Here is a 20,880-nt window from a genome sequence, read left to right as displayed (position 1 = left end):
TTCAGTTTTTCATTTCAATTCTTTCAGATTTTTTATAACTTTGAGATTCTGTGAAATTCTTCTTCAATATTTTAATTTTCTCTTACTTCATGATACTTATTAACTTTTACATTATACTTTCTTTTCATGTTTTTAATTCATGTCATTAATTCATTTTTTATGTATTACAATGTAACATAATACTTTTCTTATATATTGCAGCATTCTGAGGTTTAATTAATTGTTATGCTGCAACATATAAAGGAATTTATTATTATGGTACATATATGAATAATGAATAAATATAAAAACATAAAAGAGAATATAACATAATATAACAAGTTATGTAACAAAAATAAAGTAAAAAAGGATTGAAACATAGCTAAAGAATTTAATCCCACAGTAAAAAAAGAAATCTAAATCTAAAAATCTAAAATATCAAAAAAGCAAATTTTGTTATTTTCTTTAAATGTTTTCCTTAATTTCTATTATATCTAATATCTAATATTTCTATTAAATCCTTCTTTCATGTTTCAATATTTTTAGACTTTTTTAACTTTGAGATTAAATTCCTCTCAAATGTTTCAATTTTTTTCTATTTTATGATAATAATAACTTTTACATTTTACATGATAATAATAACTTTTACATTATATTCTCTTTTCATGTTTTATTTCATTATTTATGTATTACAATGTTAAATTCTTTTCCTATATATTGCAGCATTGTAAGATTTTGTTAATTGTTATGTTGCAACATATAAAAGAATTTATTGTTACATTATAATAAATAAATAAATGTGTATAAACATATAAGAGGAAAATGTAACATAAAAGTTAACCATTATAAAAAGAGGATTGAAACATAACTGAAGAATAAAATTTCAAAGTCAAGAAAAATCTAAATCTAAAATTCTAAAACATCAAAAAGAAGCAAATTTTGTTGTTTTGCTTAAATGTTTTCTTTAATTTAGATAATATTTCTGTTAAATCTTTCTTTCATATTTCAGTATTTTTAAACTTTTTTAACTTTGAGGTTAAATTCCTCTCAAATATTTCAATTTTTTTCTACTTTATGATAACAATAACTTTTACATTATATTCTCTTTTCATGTTTAATTTCATTATTTATGTATTACAATTTTAAATTCTTTTCCAATATGTTGCAGCATTGTAAGATTTTGCTAATTGTTATGTTGCAACATATAAAAAGTTTAATGTTATAATATATAAATAATTAATAAATATACAAACATAAAAGGAGAATTCAACATAAAGTATATTAGAAAGTAGAAAAGGATTGAAACATAGTTGAAGAACTTAATCTCAAAGTTAAGAAAATCTAAAGGAACTAAATAACAAAAAGGAATTTACAACAACAAATGGTAATTGAATAAGATAAACAATTTAAGAAAAACAATTTATTATATTTAACAAAGCTTCAAGATATAAGAATAGAATTGAACTATTGATCCTAATATACAAAAAGAATAAAAAAAAATTCCATGGAAGGATTGTTCAATGTAAAAATTAAAAAAAATTCCAAAAATGTTAAAACATAGAAAAAATAATTTAGCATAAATGTTAATTGAATTAGAAAAGACATATATATGAAAAATAACTGAAGGTAATTGAACTTAAACAATAATAATTATAGATTATAAGAAATGAGTATAAGAACATAAAAAGGAAATGTAACATAAAACTCAACAATAATAAACTAAAAATGATTGAATCATAAGAGAAGATTTTTCTCCAAGGAGGATAAAGTAGAGTAAGAATTAAGTATTATTGCCATCTCTTAGTGCTTTTAGAAAATATCATCTTAAAGAAATGTTTCTAGCTTGCAAGAGATGGTGCTCACGTTCAATTCTTATCTTATCTCTATTCATTTCCTCTTCGTCTATTACTTATTCTAATTTATGTGTTTCATTATCGATCATAAAATAAACGTATAAACGAAATATCGACGAGAAATAGATTGACGCGACATCTTCGAACATTGTAAAATATGTTCTGAACCGAAAAAAGATTAGAGCTACGCCGTCTAGCGTAATATAATTTGATTACATATACAATTATTATCACTCAAGGTACAAAGAAATAAAATCTTATGCTTTATAAATTTCCCAAATTATTTTATTCGTAAATAAATTCTCCTTTCCTAAATGTATGTTATCCACCTATTTATCTACAGTATCTACTTTTCTACAATACATAACTTTATTTAATACCCTTGATTCTGCATGCACTTAATTTTAAATACACTTTTTTTTAATCAATTATACAATCTTCTGTTCCTGTAAGAAATCCTGAAACAAACTTGAATTAAAAATATAACATTAACATTTAATTTATTCTGAAAGTTTTTTTTTATATTTCTTATCTATATAAGAATTTAAACACTTTGTTCCTAATTCAGCTTTGATTGAACATCTAACAAATTCTCTTCGTATCAACATTCATCATATTTACATTCACACTGATTGATGACACACAAATTCCAAAAAATTTGTGATACGACATAAAACCACATGTGGCAAGAGGAAAATGCAAATCAGTATATACCAATGATGGCTAATGAACAAAGTCATGTAGCTATCAAGTATCAAGCATTTGTTTATAATGAGGAAATTAAGGAATTAAGGATAGCAAAATGATCATATTGCCTTGAAAAATAGGAAATGTTGATTTGGAAAACGAATCAAAGTGGGGAAAGCGAAGCTGCTTTTTTTAACAATAAGAAGAAGAAGAACAGAACATCGTTTATAAATCCCATCTATCAAGAAAAAAAGCTAAATGTTTCCTACAACCTATTCTATATTACCTAATATAAAAAATTAGAATATTTATCTGATGATAAGATGTAATCCATTCCACATAATCCATTGTTGAAAGCTGAAGGAGATTTCTGAAACAAACTATAGAACAGAATTAGTGAAACAACAACAATAACAAAGGTAATTAATTTCCAACAAATGAGGATAACACATTATTATCTATCTATTTTTTCCTGTTTATTTTCTTCTATTTTTCATATTTCATATCTGTAACAAACTCAATTACTGGATTAATAATTAAAAAATAATTTACACCTAGAAAAAGAAAGGAAAAAATTTAATTAAAAAAAAAACAAATTATCAAAATGTTGTTAAGCAACTCATTATTTTAAATGGGAGATATTCATCGATAAGAAAGAAATACATATTTTAACAGTATTTTCAATAACAAACGTTCTTAATAAGGGGGTGCTGAAATGAAAAAAACGACGAAAAGGTAACCAGAAGGGTAACCAAAATAATTATCCACCCAATGTAAATCCGAACAAACCGTGAGTGGAATTTATTTCTATTTCGCAACACTAAAATGCTAAAATGTCAAAAGAAAACGCGAAGAGTGCTTCACTGTACTTTCAATGCAATTCTATATCAGCAAAAAAAAAGATAAAAAAAAAAAGGATAAAAGATTCGCGAAAACATATACGAAACTCTAATAAACTAATTTATGCACTCATAATTTTTTTATTATAGACGCAACACTATATAATAGCGGAAGATTGCAGCCATAGTCAGAGACTGCCGTCGTACAATCACCTTTCATACAGCTTTTTTGACTGTAATAGGTGATTCAGGAACTTGATACTTCCACAGTCCAAGTGGAAGAAATATGGGCAATTTGAGCAAAAACGCAAAACTACTATAAAAACGCGATTATTTTTCAACGCAACACTAATTCTTCAAACGAATTTAATATAAAATTTATTATTATTTTATAAATCGAAAAAGCTACTTTAAATATCACGATATCATAAATCATAATTGCATTATAATAAAGAATAAATTCAAATATATATTAAAAAAAAAAAAAAAAAAAAGAAAATAAAAAATTGATTAATTCATAATGAAAATAATTAAACGTAACCGCGATATTCTTTTCAACGCAACGCTATAGCAAACGCGATCATCATTTTATCGCAACTCTAATTCAACCCGTTTACTAATCAATCGCAACACTAATGCAAATTCGCGATATGCCCATGATGACTGGATAAACGATAGGCCAGCATGCAAATTGGCCAAGACAATACAACATATAATACGTATTACTAAAACGAGCACAATGACAAAGTAGTAACAATGATTTCCCATTCTTTGGATCGAGACAAGATCCAAAAGATGAGAAACCATTCGTTGCAGCCCTCTTCGTGACAGTTTGTCGGGCCTCTTCGGTCTTCCTCCTTCGGGCGCAATGCCCGCTGAAACTTAAATCTAGGCTCGAGATTCACTAATCGTAAACCAAAGAAAAAAGAAAAAAGGACTAAATCGCGGAAGCTAAATGCACATGGACGACCAACAATTGCAATGATCGTTCTCCGTACATGCACAGAATCTCGAGCGCAACGTTCGTTTCGAAAGCAAATCACGACCGCGACCGCGAAATTCGAAAACTCGATGAGCAAAACCAGAGACGAATGGCATTGTCATCCATTCGTCTCAGTTTCGCCCTCGATTTCTCAAATTTTATTCCCTGAAACAAGTTGTCACGCGAAAACGCGCCTACCCGATCAGAGACTGTGACAACCTGCCCGGCCCTACCTACTTATAATTAAACAGACACACCAGAAGTATACTACCTATCCTACCTAGCCCTATATTTAAAAAATATGGCAAAACAGGCATACCAACACACTCATTCCACGATTCTCACACATAACACCCGGGCGCAAAAGCCTACACTAGGGAAAGCGTCCCGGGACGCCTCCGACACCCGAGCTTGGCACACTACTCGCACACTCTAACTTTACGTACCTTTTCCTGAAATCGACTGACGATGGCTAGCGACCATTGCGTGAAACGCGACAAAACACGTGTATTTACATTTTAATTGTGAATATTTATGAATACGTAACGTTTTCCAAAATACTAGTCACCAGACTAAACGGTACCATTATTATAACCATTATTCTCAACCAAAATTGTACAATTATGATATTGTAATTTGATACTAAAGATTAGTAATCTTACTATTTATTACTTATTCGCAATATTTTATTACGAGTATGATTGTAAATTGCGATTGAATAGTGAAAGAAATAATAATTGAAACGACGCAATTCCACAGCCTAACCACACACACACACACAATGTGGAAAGTACGTCGTGCACGATACACTAACGCATCGTCAGTCGCTAAAAAATTTGTATTAACTTATGAACTAGGTCATCATACCCATTGCCTCTCCTTCACTCAAGTAACACCTGGGCACGTGAGTGAATTCCTGGCAATGAACATGGAAAGGGTTAAACCTGAAAATCCTGAGCTAAAAAGATATTAATATATTCATTTTGTATCTAACGGGCTAATATTCTTTGACTTTGTATTATATATTTCAAATTATACAATTATATAAATTATATTATATATTTCAAATTTTTATTATCATGTTTCAAATTTTGTGTGACTCTATTTTATATTTCGTATCATTAATTAAACAAGTTCTTGAATTTTTAGCATATTAAATTTTTAATATTGAATTGAAAAAGGAATTTAGAATTCATTGTAATTTAATATAAAATATTAATAGAAATACCCTCAGACGATTCCTTCATCAGAGCATATTTTCAAAACCAAGAAGAATGATATTCAAAACTTATTGCTCTGATTCTAAAATCTGCCTGTCGCGAAATGTCTCCTTGCGCAAAATTTAATTCACATTTGTACGAGTAAAAATTGAACTTTACTATCTACCAGTGTTGTAAATCATACTGAAGTTATATGAAATTATTATATGACAAACACAATAATCAAATTGACCAAATAACTTAAAATGTTACTCTGAAGAATTTTGAATTATAGAAATTCAAATTAACAGTAACATGTATTACACTGATAATTATATAATAATAATTATTATACGTTTTATGCCAGTTATGTTCAGAAAATTACCAAACATTTTATATTAATCAAAACGCGAAGCGTAAGAAGACTCTAGCCTGAACTAATAAATAAAACACAATAGAAATAATTGTTACTACTCGCGGGTATTTATTTATAATAATATAATATACCCGCGGTCATTGTGCTCGTGCAAAATTCTACGTATACAACCAATCACTCGTGTCGATTCGGATCTTTTATCCTACGACATGATTGAGTGACCGGAGGAACCAAAAAGCATGCGACTCACCATACGATGCGAACGCCTTCATTGTTATTGTAGCCAAGAAGTCATCGAGAAGAAGGTTGGATAGTCATCAGGATGGATGGAAGGATGGAAGAAATCTGTGACAAAACGTCATAATTTAAAACACGGTTCCGATTACTTGAAAAAAATTGAAATACGAAACTATTAAATATGCAATATGTAACAATATATAATATTGAAATTCCATTTAACTTCTATTTACAAGAATAAAAATTTAGATAGATAAAAGAATAATTACCTCTTCGCGTGATGGATGATCGCCGTATTCTCTTGAGAGAAGCACCGACTCTACTCTGTACCGGAAACGAATATTTAAAATAAAAAGAAAAAATAAAAAATAAGAAACTAATAACGCGTCCGCATAAATTATAATCGACGAACAAACACTGACTCTATCTTCCCGTTTGATTATTCTAATTAAAATTTAATCAGAGCTATTGTGCTCTCAAAAATATTCAAAATACTATGACGAAGCAAACACTGATTCTACTAACCACATTGCGCGTGGTCACAATATAATATTTTCTGAAATTAACATTAAATTAGTATAGAGGGACGGGGAATGATAGAGGAAGAAGCAATATCTTTTTGATATTGATAAGATCTTTTTTCTTCTCCTTCTTATCGAGCATTTGTTCTAAAAATACTGCCTTTTTATTTTTTCACTTTCTTCTAACTAAAACGTAATTTTATTATGAATTGCTTAACAACAATCATTAATAATCCAATAAAACAGAATAAAAATTTATACATACGAAATGTAAAATTTTACCACGAAAAAAGTCACCAATGGCGTCCATATTGGAATTTTTCCCGCCTTCGAGAATATTACCATATTACCAACGCTACCAATTAAACCTGCGCAGAAAAAAATCAAAACTTCTAAATAAATGAATAATATGTATGAAATTAGATCATGTTAAAGTATCACAACGATCAAATCAAATAAAAAAAAAAACTCACAATATAAAGCATCTTGTAATTCGACACTCGAATTATGTGATAAACGAGGAACTCAAAATTATCAATTCTAATATTGTTGAATAAAATATTCAATAAATGTGTATTAATCAACGCACAAATAATAACAAAAGTAGTCACAAAGAAAGATATTATTAAAATACTATGCAACAAATAAAACAATCGTCTCGAGAAAATTTCAAACGTCTAATCGTCACGACGAACAATGTCACTGCGCTTCGATTTCGCGCATCGAATAACAAGATGGAGAGGGGATACGCTCGACAGGTCGAAACATGTTTGAACACGAATCCGATTTCTTGGAAATGAAATATCATAAGAAATGCTTCTTGCCTCGAGCAAAGTATAAACGAAAGACTAAAAAAAGTAAACAATAAACATACACGCGAGACGTTGTACACAATATATATGTACATTCGGAAAAATATGCGATACTTGAATAATTCGATTTCACGAAATGAATACGTAACAAAGCGTAAAATATTTCATTCACTTTAATACTATTAAAATGATAAAATATAGAGATCAAGAAATTGTAATATAAACGTATTACGATTAAAATTATATTTAAAAAAAGCCGATATACGATTTCAAATTCTGTTTCGAAATATTTCGATACGGGACGTTAATGACGCAATAGACGCGAAATGAACAATTCTAAGGAAAAGACACAAAAACACGGAAAAAACCAATTAATTTCGTTTTCAGTACACTGAATGGATCATTTCAAAAACTAAATTAGCAATATTTTGGTAATAATAAGTGTAAAATAACTTACTGCGATAATCACAATTCGCGACGACACGTCCACTCCACACAATTTTCAACTGTAGACTGACGACATGCGCAGTGTAATGCGCAGTGTAATGCGCACTACGATGCGCAATGAGTCCCGCGACTACTTGAATAAAGCGACGTTCTGATTGGCTGGCTCATGATGCTTATTTTTTTCATTCAAAAATCGCGCGAAAAATTGAAATATAACATAACACGTATATTAATTATGTGTTACTTGTCAGATTGGAATTCTCTAAAGATCTACTTATTGGAAAAAAAAAATTATTACTAGAATTACCAATTTATCAAGATAATAAGATAGTTGTAATGCAAAGAAGGAATTCAATAAAAATATTTATTAAATTAAATTTAAATATAAGTAAAAATACAAAAGAGAAATTTAACAAAAACTTAAATAAATTCATGAAAATTGAAAAATAAAAAGAGAACGTAATATAAAAGTAACTATAAAAGTAAATATAAATTTAACATAATTGAAATATAATATAAATAAAACACAAGACTTGAATTTAAATTTAAAATAAATAAATTTAAGCAATTAAATTATATTAAATAAAAGAAAACAATTTTGACATACAAATCACCAAGAGAAAAACACAAAAGAATATTTAACCAAATCTGAAAAAACAAGAAACTTATTTAACACGAGATTCGAAGAGATTAGGAAAGATTGAAGTACAAATAAGATATTTTAATTTGAGATGAACAAAATCTGAATAGAATTATAGAAATAGAACAGAAGAATAACGTTAAATAAATCTAAAAACTTAGAGAATGTAAATAAAATTTGACACATAGATTAATTTAATTTGAAGAATAAATATATATACATATATATACATATATGTAAAAATATTTAACAATATAGTAGTACATAAATGATGAATAATGAATATGGAAAAACAAAAGAGAATATTTAACATAAAAAGTTAAATATTATAAAATAAAAAAGAATGAAACATAAGAGAAGAATTTAATATCAAAGTTAAAAAAAAATCTAAATCCAAAAATCTAAAACAACAAAGAAAGAATTTAACATGAGTGTTAAATTCTTCAATTAGAAAAACATACATAAAAGAGAAAATTTAATTGATTTGTGTAAATGTTTTTCTTTTTTTTATTTAGATAATATTTCTCTTAAGTCCTTTTAAATTCATTTTTCAGTTTTTCATTTCAATTCTTTCAGATTTTTTATAACTTTGAGATTCTGTGAAATTCTTCTTCAATATTTTAATTTTCTCTTACTTCATGATACTTATTAACTTTTACATTATACTTTCTTTTCATGTTTTTAATTCATGTCATTAATTCATTTTTATGTATTACAATGTAACATAATACTTTTCTTATATATTGCAGCATTCTGAGGTTTAATTAATTGTTATGCTGCAACATATAAAGGAATTTATTATTATGGTACATATATGAATAATGAATAAATATAAAAACATAAAAAGAGAATATAACATAATATAACAAGTTATGTAACAAAAATAAAGTAAAAAGGATTGAAACATAGCTAAAGAATTTAATCCCACAGTAAAAAAGAAATCTAAATCTAAAAATCTAAAATATCAAAAAACAAATTTTGTTATTTTCTTTAAATGTTTTCCTTAATTTCTATTATATCTAATATCTAATATTTCTATTAAATCCTTCTTTCATGTTTCAATATTTTTAGACTTTTTAACTTTGAGATTAAATTCCTCTCAAATGTTTCAATTTTTTCTATTTTATGATAATAATAACTTTTACATTTTACATGATAATAATAACTTTTACATTATATTCTCTTTTCATGTTTTATTTCATTATTTATGTATTACAATGTTAAATTCTTTTCCTATATATTGCAGCATTGTAAGATTTTGTTAATTGTTATGTTGCAACATATAAAAGAATTTATTGTTACATTATAATAAATAAATAAATGTGTATAAACATATAAGAGGAAAATGTAAGATAAAAGTTAACCATTATAAAAAAGAGGATTGAAACATAGCTGAAGAATAAAATTTCAAAGTCAAGAAAAATCTAAATCTAAAATTCTAAAACATCAAAAAGAAGCAAATTTTGTTGTTTTGCTTAAATGTTTTCTTTAATTTAGATAATATTTCTGTTAAATCTTTCTTTCATATTTCAGTATTTTTAAACTTTTTAACTTTGAGGTTAAATTCCTCTCAAATATTTCAATTTTTTCTACTTTATGATAACAATAACTTTTACACTATATTCTCTTTTCATGTTTAATTTCATTATTTATGTATTACAATTTTAAATTCTTTTCCAATATGTTGCAGCATTGTAAGATTTTGCTAATTGTTATGTTGCAACATATAAAAAAGTTTAATGTTATAATATATAAATAATTAATAAATATACAAACATAAAAGGAGAATTCAACATAAAGTATATTAGAAAGTAGAAAAGGATTGAAACATAGTTGAAGAACTTAATCTCAAAGTTAAGAAAATCTAAAGGAACTAAATAACAAAAAGGAATTTACAACAACAAATGGTAATTGAATAAGATAAACAATTTAAGAAAAACAATTTATTATATTTAACAAAGCTTCAAGATATAAGAATAGAATTGAACTATTGATCCTAATATACAAAAAGAATAAAAAAAAATTCCATGGAAGGATTGTTCAATGTAAAAATTAAAAAAAATTCCAAAAATGTTAAAACATAGAAAAAATAATTTAGCATAAATGTTAATTGAATTAGAAAAGACATATATATGAAAAATAACTGAAGGTAATTGAACTTAAACAATAATAATTATAGATTATAAGAAATGAGTATAAGAACATAAAAAGGAAATGTAACATAAAACTCAACAATAATAAACTAAAAATGATTGAATCATAAGAGAAGATTTTTCTCCAAGGAGGATAAAGTAGAGTAAGAATTAAGTATTATTGCCATCTCTTAGTGCTTTTAGAAAATATCATCTTAAAGAAATGTTTCTAGCTTGCAAGAGATGGTGCTCACGTTCAATTCTTATCTTATCTCTATTCATTTCCTCTTCGTCTATTTCTTATTCTATTTTATGTGTTTCATTATCGATCATAAAATAAACGTATAAACGAAATATCGACGAGAAATAGATTGACGCGACATCTTCGAACATTGTAAAATATGTTCTGAACCGAAAAAAGATTAGAGCTACGCCGTCTAGCGTAATATAATTTGATTACATATACAATTATTATCATTCAAGGTACAAAGAAATAAAATCTTATGCTTTATAAATTTCCCAAATTATTTTATTCGTAAATAAATTCTCCTTTCCTAAATGTATGTATGCAAAACGTTCAAACTTTTGATTGTTGTGCAACATGAGCAACAAAAAAAGTTAAAAAAAAAAATCGACGCGGAAGACTAAAACTGAAAAAATAAAATTTAAATTAAGATATTTTCTATCAATATTTTACACTTCCATTGGTGTAAAAATGATTGATGATAAAAGACGTGCGCAAAAAAAATAGAAAAAAAAAAAAAAAATAAGCGAAAGAAGCTTCCCAGAAAGCATTTTACTATAATATTTTAACTCCTATTTACCTACCTCTTTCACTACAGTATCTACTTTTTTACAATATGTTATATTCCTTTTTTATGTTTTTTATGTTTCAATTCTTTTTTTTTAAACTACAAATTAAATTCTTTTTCTATCTTTCAACGTTGCTTACTTTACAACAATGAAAAAGATTATTAAATTATCTTTTTTTATTTTTTGTTGATTTAGATATTATTCATTTTAACTTCTTTTTCTATATTTTAATTTTTCAAGATGTAACAATTTATTTATTCTTTCCTGATATTTATATATTAAATCTGGCAAAACTGGCACATTTATTTAAAGAAATTAACATTACATAAATCATAATACATAAAAAAGAAGCATCATTTCATATTTAATAATTATGAAATAAAATAATGTCAATAAACAGAAGTATTTAATCTAAAAGATAAAAAAAATTATAAAAATCTTAACAAAATGATTTAACAGGAACACTATCTAAACCAACATTTGAAAAAAAACAACAAAAATTAACAAATTTACAACGTTAAATTTTTTTTGTGTATGCTTTTGTAACTTAACACTTATATTAAAAATTGAGGTATATGAGAAGACTTTAACCTCAAAGTTAAAAAAGTTTAAAAATACTGAAATATGAAAGAAAGATTTAACAGAAATATTATCTAAATTAAAGAAAACATTTAAGCAAAACAACAAAATTTGCTTCTTTTTGATGTTTTAGAATTTTAGATTTAGATTTTTCTTGACTTTGAAATTTTATTCTTCAGCTATGTTTCAATCCTCTTTTTTATAATGGTTAACTTTTATGTTACATTTTCCTCTTATATGTTTATACACATTTATTTATTTATTATAATGTAACAATAAATTCTTTTATATGTTGCAACATAACAATTAACAAAATCTTACAATGCTGCAATATATAGGAAAAGAATTTAACATTGTAATACATAAATAATGAAATAAAACATGAAAAGAGAATATAATGTAAAAGTTATTATTATCATGTAAAATGTAAAAGTTATTATTATCATAAAATAGAAAAAAATTGAAACATTTGAGAGGAATTTAATCTCAAAGTTAAAAAAGTCTAAAAATATTGAAACATGAAAGAAGGATTTAATAGAAATATTAGATATTAGATATAATAGAAATTAAGGAAAACATTTAAAGAAAATAACAAAATTTGCTTTTTTGATATTTTAGATTTTTAGATTTAGATTTCTTTTTTTACTGTGGGATTAAATTCTTTAGCTATGTTTCAATCCTTTTTTACTTTATTTTTGTTACATAACTTGTTATATTATGTTATATTCTCTTTTTATGTTTTTATATTTATTCATTATTCATATATGTACCATAATAATAAATTCCTTTATATGTTGCAGCATAACAATTAATTAAACCTCAGAATGCTGCAATATATAAGAAAAGTATTATGTTACATTGTAATACATAAAAAATGAATTAATGACATGAATTAAAAACATGAAAAGAAAGTATAATGTAAAAGTTAATAAGTATCATGAAGTAAGAGAAAATTAAAATATTGAAGAAGAATTTCACAGAATCTCAAAGTTATAAAAATCTGAAAGAATTGAAATGAAAAACTGAAAAATGAATTTAAAAGGACTTAAGAGAAATATTATCTAAATAAAAAAAAGAAAAACATTTACACAAATCAATTAAATTTTCTCTTTTATGTATGTTTTTTCTAATTGAAGAATTTAACACTCATGTTAAATTCTTTCTTTGTTGTTTTAGATTTTTGGATTTAGATTTTTTTTTTAACTTTGATATTAAATTCTTCTCTTATGTTTCATTCTTTTTTATTTTATAATATTTAACTTTTTATGTTAAATATTCTCTTTTGTTTTTTTCCATATTCATTATTCATCATTTATGTACTACTATATTGTTAAATATTTTTACATATATGTATATATATGTATATATATTTATTCTTCAAATTAAATTAACCTATGTGTCAAATTTTATTTACATTCTCTAAGTTTTTTAGATTTATTTAACGTTATTCTTCTGTTCTATTTCTATAATTCTATTCAGATTTTGTTCATCTCAAATTAAAATATCTTATTTGTACTTCAATCTTTCCTAATCTCTTCGAATCTCGTGTTAAATAAGTTTCTTGTTTTTTTCAGATTTGGTTAAATATTCTTTTGTGTTTTTTCTCTTGTTGATTTTTATGTCAAAATTGTTTTCTTTTATTTAATATAATTTAATTGCTTAAATTTATTTATTTTAAATTTAAATTCAAGTCTTGTGTTTTATTTATATTATATTTCAATTATGTTAAATTTATATTTACTTTTATAGTTACTTTTATATTACGTTCTCTTTTATTTTTTCAATTTTCATGAATTTATTTAAGTTTTTGTTAAATTTCTCTTTTGTATTTTTACTTATATTTAAATTTAATTTAATAAATATTTTTATTGAATTCCTTCTTTGCATTACAACTATCTTATTATCTTGATAAATTGGTAATTCTAGTAATAATTTTTTTTTTCCAATAAGTAGATCTTTAGAGAATTCCAATCTGACAAGTAACACATAATTAATATACGTGTTATGTTATATTTCAATTTTTCGCGCGATTTTTGAATGAAAAAAATAAGCATCATGAGCCAGCCAATCAGAACGTCGCTTTATTCAAGTAGTCGCGGGACTCATTGCGCATCGTAGTGCGCATTACACTGCGCATTACACTGCGCATGTCGTCAGTCTACAGTTGAAAATTGTGTGGAGTGGACGTGTCGTCGCGAATTGTGATTATCGCAGTAAGTTATTTTACACTTATTATTACCAAAATATTGCTAATTTAGTTTTTGAAATGATCCATTCAGTGTACTGAAAACGAAATTAATTGGTTTTTTCCGTGTTTTTGTGTCTTTTCCTTAGAATTGTTCATTTCGCGTCTATTGCGTCATTAACGTCCCGTATCGAAATATTTCGAAACAGAATTTGAAATCGTATATCGGCTTTTTTTAAATATAATTTTAATCGTAATACGTTTATATTACAATTTCTTGATCTCTATATTTTATCATTTTAATAGTATTAAAGTGAATGAAATATTTTACGCTTTGTTACGTATTCATTTCGTGAAATCGAATTATTCAAGTATCGCATATTTTTCCGAATGTACATATATATTGTGTACAACGTCTCGCGTGTATGTTTATTGTTTACTTTTTTTAGTCTTTCGTTTATACTTTGCTCGAGGCAAGAAGCATTTCTTATGATATTTCATTTCCAAGAAATCGGATTCGTGTTCAAACATGTTTCGACCTGTCGAGCGTATCCCCTCTCCATCTTGTTATTCGATGCGCGAAATCGAAGCGCAGTGACATTGTTCGTCGTGACGATTAGACGTTTGAAATTTTCTCGAGACGATTGTTTTATTTGTTGCATAGTATTTTAATAATATCTTTCTTTGTGACTACTTTTGTTATTATTTGTGCGTTGATTAATACACATTTATTGAATATTTTATTCAACAATATTAGAATTGATAATTTTGAGTTCCTCGTTTATCACATAATTCGAGTGTCGAATTACAAGATGCTTTATATTGTGAGTTTTTTTTTTTTATTTGATTTGATCGTTGTGATACTTTAACATGATCTAATTTCATACATATTATTCATTTATTTAGAAGTTTTGATTTTTTTCTGCGCAGGTTTAATTGGTAGCGTTGGTAATATGGTAATATTCTCGAAGGCGGGAAAAATTCCAATATGGACGCCATTGGTGACTTTTTTTCGTGGTAAAATTTTACATTTCGTATGTATAAATTTTTATTCTGTTTTATTGGATTATTAATGATTGTTGTTAAGCAATTCATAATAAAATTACGTTTTAGTTAGAAGAAAGTGAAAAAATAAAAAGGCAGTATTTTTAGAACAAATGCTCGATAAGAAGGAGAAGAAAAAAGATCTTATCAATATCAAAAAGATATTGCTTCTTCCTCTATCATTCCCCGTCCCTCTATACTAATTTAATGTTAATTTCAGAAAATATTATATTGTGACCACGCGCAATGTGGTTAGTAGAATCAGTGTTTGCTTCGTCATAGTATTTTGAATATTTTTTAGAGCACAATAGCTCTGATTAAATTTTAATTAGAATAATCAAACGGGAAGATAGAGTCAGTGTTTGTTCGTCGATTATAATTTATGCGGACGCGTTATTAGTTTCTTATTTTTTATTTTTTTTCTTTTTATTTTAAATATTCGTTTCCGGTACAGAGTAGAGTCGGTGCTTCTCTCAAGAGAATACGGCGATCATCCATCACGCGAAGAGGTAATTATTCTTTTATCTATCTAAATTTTTATTCTTGTAAATAGAAGTTAAATGGAATTTCAATATTATATATTGTTACATATTGCATATTTAATAGTTTCGTATTTCAATTTTTTCAAGTAATCGGAACCGTGTTTTAAATTATGACGTTTTGTCACAGATTTCTTCCATCCTTCCATCCATCCTGATGACTATCCAACCTTCTTCTCGATGACTTCTTGGCTACAATAACAATGAAGGCGTTCGCATCGTATGGTGAGTCGCATGCTTTTTGGTTCCTCCGGTCACTCAATCATGTCGTAGGATAAAAGATCCGAATCGACACGAGTGATTGGTTGTATACGTAGAATTTTGCACGAGCACAATGACCGCGGGTATATTATATTATTATAAATAAATACCCGCGAGTAGTAACAATTATTTCTATTGTGTTTTATTTATTAGTTCAGGCTAGAGTCTTCTTACGCTTCGCGTTTTGATTAATATAAAATGTTTGGTAATTTTCTGAACATAACTGGCATAAAACGTATAATAATTATTATTATATAATTATCAGTGTAATACATGTTACTGTTAATTTGAATTTCTATAATTCAAAATTCTTCAGAGTAACATTTTAAGTTATTTGGTCAATTTGATTATTGTGTTTGTCATATAATAATTTCATATAACTTCAGTATGATTTACAACACTGGTAGATAGTAAAGTTCAATTTTTACTCGTACAAATGTGAATTAAATTTTGCGCAAGGAGACATTTCGCGACAGGCAGATTTTAGAATCAGAGCAATAAGTTTTGAATATCATTCTTCTTGGTTTTGAAAATATGCTCTGATGAAGGAATCGTCTGAGGGTATTTCTATTAATATTTTATATTAAATTACAATGAATTCTAAATTCCTTTTTCAATTCAATATTAAAAATTTAATATGCTAAAAATTCAAGAACTTGTTTAATTAATGATACGAAATATAAAATAGAGTCACACAAAATTTGAAACATGATAATAAAAATTTGAAATATATAATATAATTTATATAATTGTATAATTTGAAATATATAATACAAAGTCAAAGAATATTAGCCCGTTAGATACAAAATGAATATATTAATATCTTTTTAGCTCAGGATTTTCAGGTTTAACCCTTTCCATGTTCATTGCCAGGAATTCACTCACGTGCCCAGGTGTTACTTGAGTGAAGGAGAGGCAATGGGTATGATGACCTAGTTCATAAGTTAATACAAATTTTTTAGCGACTGACGATGCGTTAGTGTATCGTGCACGACGTACTTTCCACATTGTGTGTGTGTGTGTGGTTAGGCTGTGGAATTGCGTCGTTTCAATTATTATTTCTTTCACTATTCAATCGCAATTTACAATCATACTCGTAATAAAATATTGCGAATAAGTAATAAATAGTAAGATTACTAATCTTTAGTATCAAATTACAATATCATAATTGTACAATTTTGGTTGAGAATAATGGTTATAATAATGGTACCGTTTAGTCTGGTGACTAGTATTTTGGAAAACGTTACGTATTCATAAATATTCACAATTAAAATGTAAATACACGTGTTTTGTCGCGTTTCACGCAATGGTCGCTAGCCATCGTCAGTCGATTTCAGGAAAAGGTACGTAAAGTTAGAGTGTGCGAGTAGTGTGCCAAGCTCGGGTGTCGGAGGCGTCCCGGGACGCTTTCCTAGTGTAGGCTTTTGCGCCCGGGTGTTATGTGTGAGAATCGTGGAATGAGTGTGTTGGTATGCCTGTTTTGCCATATTTTTTAAATATAGGGCTAGGTAGGATAGGTAGTATACTTCTGGTGTGTCTGTTTAATTATAAGTAGGTAGGGCCGGGCAGGTTGTCACAGTCTCTGATCGGGTAGGCGCGTTTTCGCGTGACAACTTGTTTCAGGGAATAAAATTTGAGAAATCGAGGGCGAAACTGAGACGAATGGATGACAATGCCATTCGTCTCTGGTTTTGCTCATCGAGTTTTCGAATTTCGCGGTCGCGGTCGTGATTTGCTTTCGAAACGAACGTTGCGCTCGAGATTCTGTGCATGTACGGAGAACGATCATTGCAATTGTTGGTCGTCCATGTGCATTTAGCTTCCGCGATTTAGTCCTTTTTTTTTTCTTTTTTTCTTTGGTTTACGATTAGTGAATCTCGAGCCTAGATTTAAGTTTCAGCGGGCATTGCGCCCGAAGGAGGAAGACCGAAGAGGCCCGACAAACTGTCACGAAGAGGGCTGCAACGAATGGTTTCTCATCTTTTGGATCTTGTCTCGATCCAAAGAATGGGAAATCATTGTTACTACTTTGTCATTGTGCTCGTTTTAGTAATACGTATTATATGTTGTATTGTCTTGGCCAATTTGCATGCTGGCCTATCGTTTATCCAGTCATCATGGGCATATCGCGAATTTGCATTAGTGTTGCGATTGATTAGTAAACGGGTTGAATTAGAGTTGCGATAAAATGATGATCGCGTTTGCTATAGCGTTGCGTTGAAAAGAATATCGCGGTTACGTTTAATTATTTTCATTATGAATTAATCAATTTTTATTTTCTTTTTTTTTTTTTTTAATATATATTTGAATTTATTCTTTATTATAATGCAATTATGATTTATGATATCGTGATATTTAAAGTAGCTTTTTCGATTTATAAAATAATAATAAATTTTATATTAAATTCGTTTGAAGAATTAGTGTTGCGTTGAAAAATAATCGCGTTTTTTTATAGTAGTTTTGCGTTTTTTTGCTCAAATTGCCCATATTTCTTCCACTTGGACTGTGGAAGTATCAAGTTCCTGAATCACCTATTACAGTCAAAAAAGCTGTATGAAAGGTGATTGTACGACGGCAGTCTCTGACTATGGCTGCAATCTTCCGCTATTATATAGTGTTGCGTCTATAATAAAAAAATTATGAGTGCATAAATTAGTTTATTAGAGTTTCGTATATGTTTTCGCGAATCTTTTATTTTTTTTTTATCCTTTTTTTTTGCTGATATAGAATTGCATTGAAAGTACAGTGAAGCACTCTTCGCGTTTTCTTTTGACATTTTAGCATTTTAGTGTTGCGAAATAGAAATAAATTCCACTCACGGTTTGTTCGGATTTACATTGGGTGGATAATTATTTTGGTTACCCTTCTGGTTACCTTTTCGTCGTTTTTTTCATTTCAGCACCCCCTTATTAAGAACGTTTGTTATTGAAAATACTGTTAAAATATGTATTTCTTTCTTATCGATGAATATCTCCCATTTAAAATAATGAGTTGCTTAACAACATTTTGATAATTTGTTTTTTTAATTAAATTTTTTCCTTTCTTTTTCTAGGTGTAAATTATTTTTTAATTATTAATCCAGTAATTGAGTTTGTTACAGATATGAAATATGAAAAATAGAAGAAAATAAACAGGAAAAAATAGATAGATAATAATGTGTTATCCTCATTTGTTGGAAATTAATTACCTTTGTTATTGTTGTTGTTTCACTAATTCTGTTCTATAGTTTGTTTCAGAAATCTCCTTCAGCTTTCAACAATGGATTATGTGGAATGGATTACATCTTATCATCAGATAAATATTCTAATTTTTTATATTAGGTAATATAGAATAGGTTGTAGGAAACATTTAGCTTTTTTTCTTGATAGATGGGATTTATAAACGATGTTCTGTTCTTCTTCTTCTTATTGTTAAAAAAAGCAGCTTCGCTTTCCCCACTTTGATTCGTTTTCCAAATCAACATTTCCTATTTTTCAAGGCAATATGATCATTTTGCTATCCTTAATTCCTTAATTTCCTCATTATAAACAAATGCTTGATACTTGATAGCTACATGACTTTGTTCATTAGCCATCATTGGTATATACTGATTTGCATTTTCCTCTTGCCACATGTGGTTTTATGTCGTATCACAAATTTTTGGAATTTGTGTGTCATCAATCAGTGTGAATGTAAATATGATGAATGTTGATACGAAGAGAATTTGTTAGATGTTCAATCAAAGCTGAATTAGGAACAAAGTGTTTAAATTCTTATATAGATAAGAAACATAAAGGAAACTTTCAGAATAAATTAAATGTTAATGTTATATTTTTAATTCAAGTTTGTTTCAGGATTTCTTACAGGAACAGAAGATTGTATAATTGATTAAAAAAGTGTATTTAAAATTAAGTGCATGCAGAATCAAGGGTATTAAATAAAGTTATGTATTGTAGAAAAGTAGATACTGTAGATAAATAGGTGGATAACATACATTTAGGAAAGGAGAATTTATTTACGAATAAAATAATTTGGGAAATTTATAAAGCATAAGATTTTATTTCTTTGTACCTTGAGTGATAATAATTGTATATGTAATCAAATTATATTACGCTAGACGGCGTAGCTCTAATCTTTTTTCGGTTCAGAACATATTTTACAATGTTCGAAGATGTCGCGTCAATCTATTTCTCGTCGATATTTCGTTTATACGTTTATTTTATGATCGATAATGAAACACATAAATTAGAATAAGTAATAGACGAAGAGGAAATGAATAGAGATAAGATAAGAATTGAACGTGAGCACCATCTCTTGCAAGCTAGAAACATTTCTTTAAGATGATATTTTCTAAAAGCACTAAGAGATGGCAATAATACTTAATTCTTACTCTACTTTATCCTCCTTGGAGAAAAATCTTCTCTTATGATTCAATCATTTTTAGTTTATTATTGTTGAGTTTTATGTTACATTTCCTTTTTATGTTCTTATACTCATTTCTTATAATCTATAATTATTATTGTTTAAGTTCAATTACCTTCAGTTATTTTTCATATATATGTCTTTTCTAATTCAATTAACATTTATGCTAAATTATTTTTTCTATGTTTTAACATTTTTGGAATTTTTTTTAATTTTTACATTGAACAATCCTTCCATGGAATTTTTTTTTATTCTTTTTGTATATTAGGATCAATAGTTCAATTCTATTCTTATATCTTGAAGCTTTGTTAAATATAATAAATTGTTTTTCTTAAATTGTTTATCTTATTCAAT

At 27.0% G+C, this 20,880-nt stretch overlaps 2 long non-coding RNA genes across 5 annotated transcripts; one reads left to right on the top strand and one right to left on the bottom strand.

Moving 5' to 3' along the window:
• Positions 1 to 2,095: 2,095 nt before the first annotated feature.
• LOC133666747 (uncharacterized) lies at positions 2,096 to 6,504 on the bottom strand. Of its 2 annotated transcripts, none has more exons than XR_009831292.1 (2): positions 6,166 to 6,504; positions 2,096 to 2,899 (listed from the first exon to the last, which is right to left on the bottom strand). It is a non-coding gene; the product is annotated as an uncharacterized LOC133666747 (long non-coding RNA). The 2 variants fall into 2 exon arrangements; XR_009831293.1 differs by lacking the exon at positions 6,166 to 6,504 and adding an exon at positions 2,970 to 3,652.
• Positions 6,505 to 13,981: 7,477 nt separating this feature from the next.
• LOC133666871 (uncharacterized) lies at positions 13,982 to 19,994 on the top strand. 3 transcript variants are annotated; one of them, XR_009831660.1, is made up of 5 exons: positions 13,982 to 14,309; positions 15,212 to 15,834; positions 15,995 to 16,089; positions 19,352 to 19,445; positions 19,949 to 19,994. It is a non-coding gene; the product is annotated as an uncharacterized LOC133666871 (long non-coding RNA). The 3 variants fall into 3 exon arrangements; XR_009831659.1 differs by lacking the exon at positions 19,949 to 19,994 and having other exon boundaries at positions 19,352 to 19,885; XR_009831658.1 differs by lacking the exons at positions 19,352 to 19,445; positions 19,949 to 19,994 and having other exon boundaries at positions 15,995 to 17,529.
• Positions 19,995 to 20,880: the final 886 nt, after the last annotated feature.

Source organism: Apis cerana, linkage group LG10 (genome assembly GCF_029169275.1).
Source record: "Apis cerana isolate GH-2021 linkage group LG10, AcerK_1.0, whole genome shotgun sequence".
NCBI classification, from domain to species: Eukaryota; Metazoa; Arthropoda; class Insecta; order Hymenoptera; family Apidae; genus Apis; species Apis cerana.
This window is presented reverse-complemented; position numbering and strand designations above follow the sequence as displayed.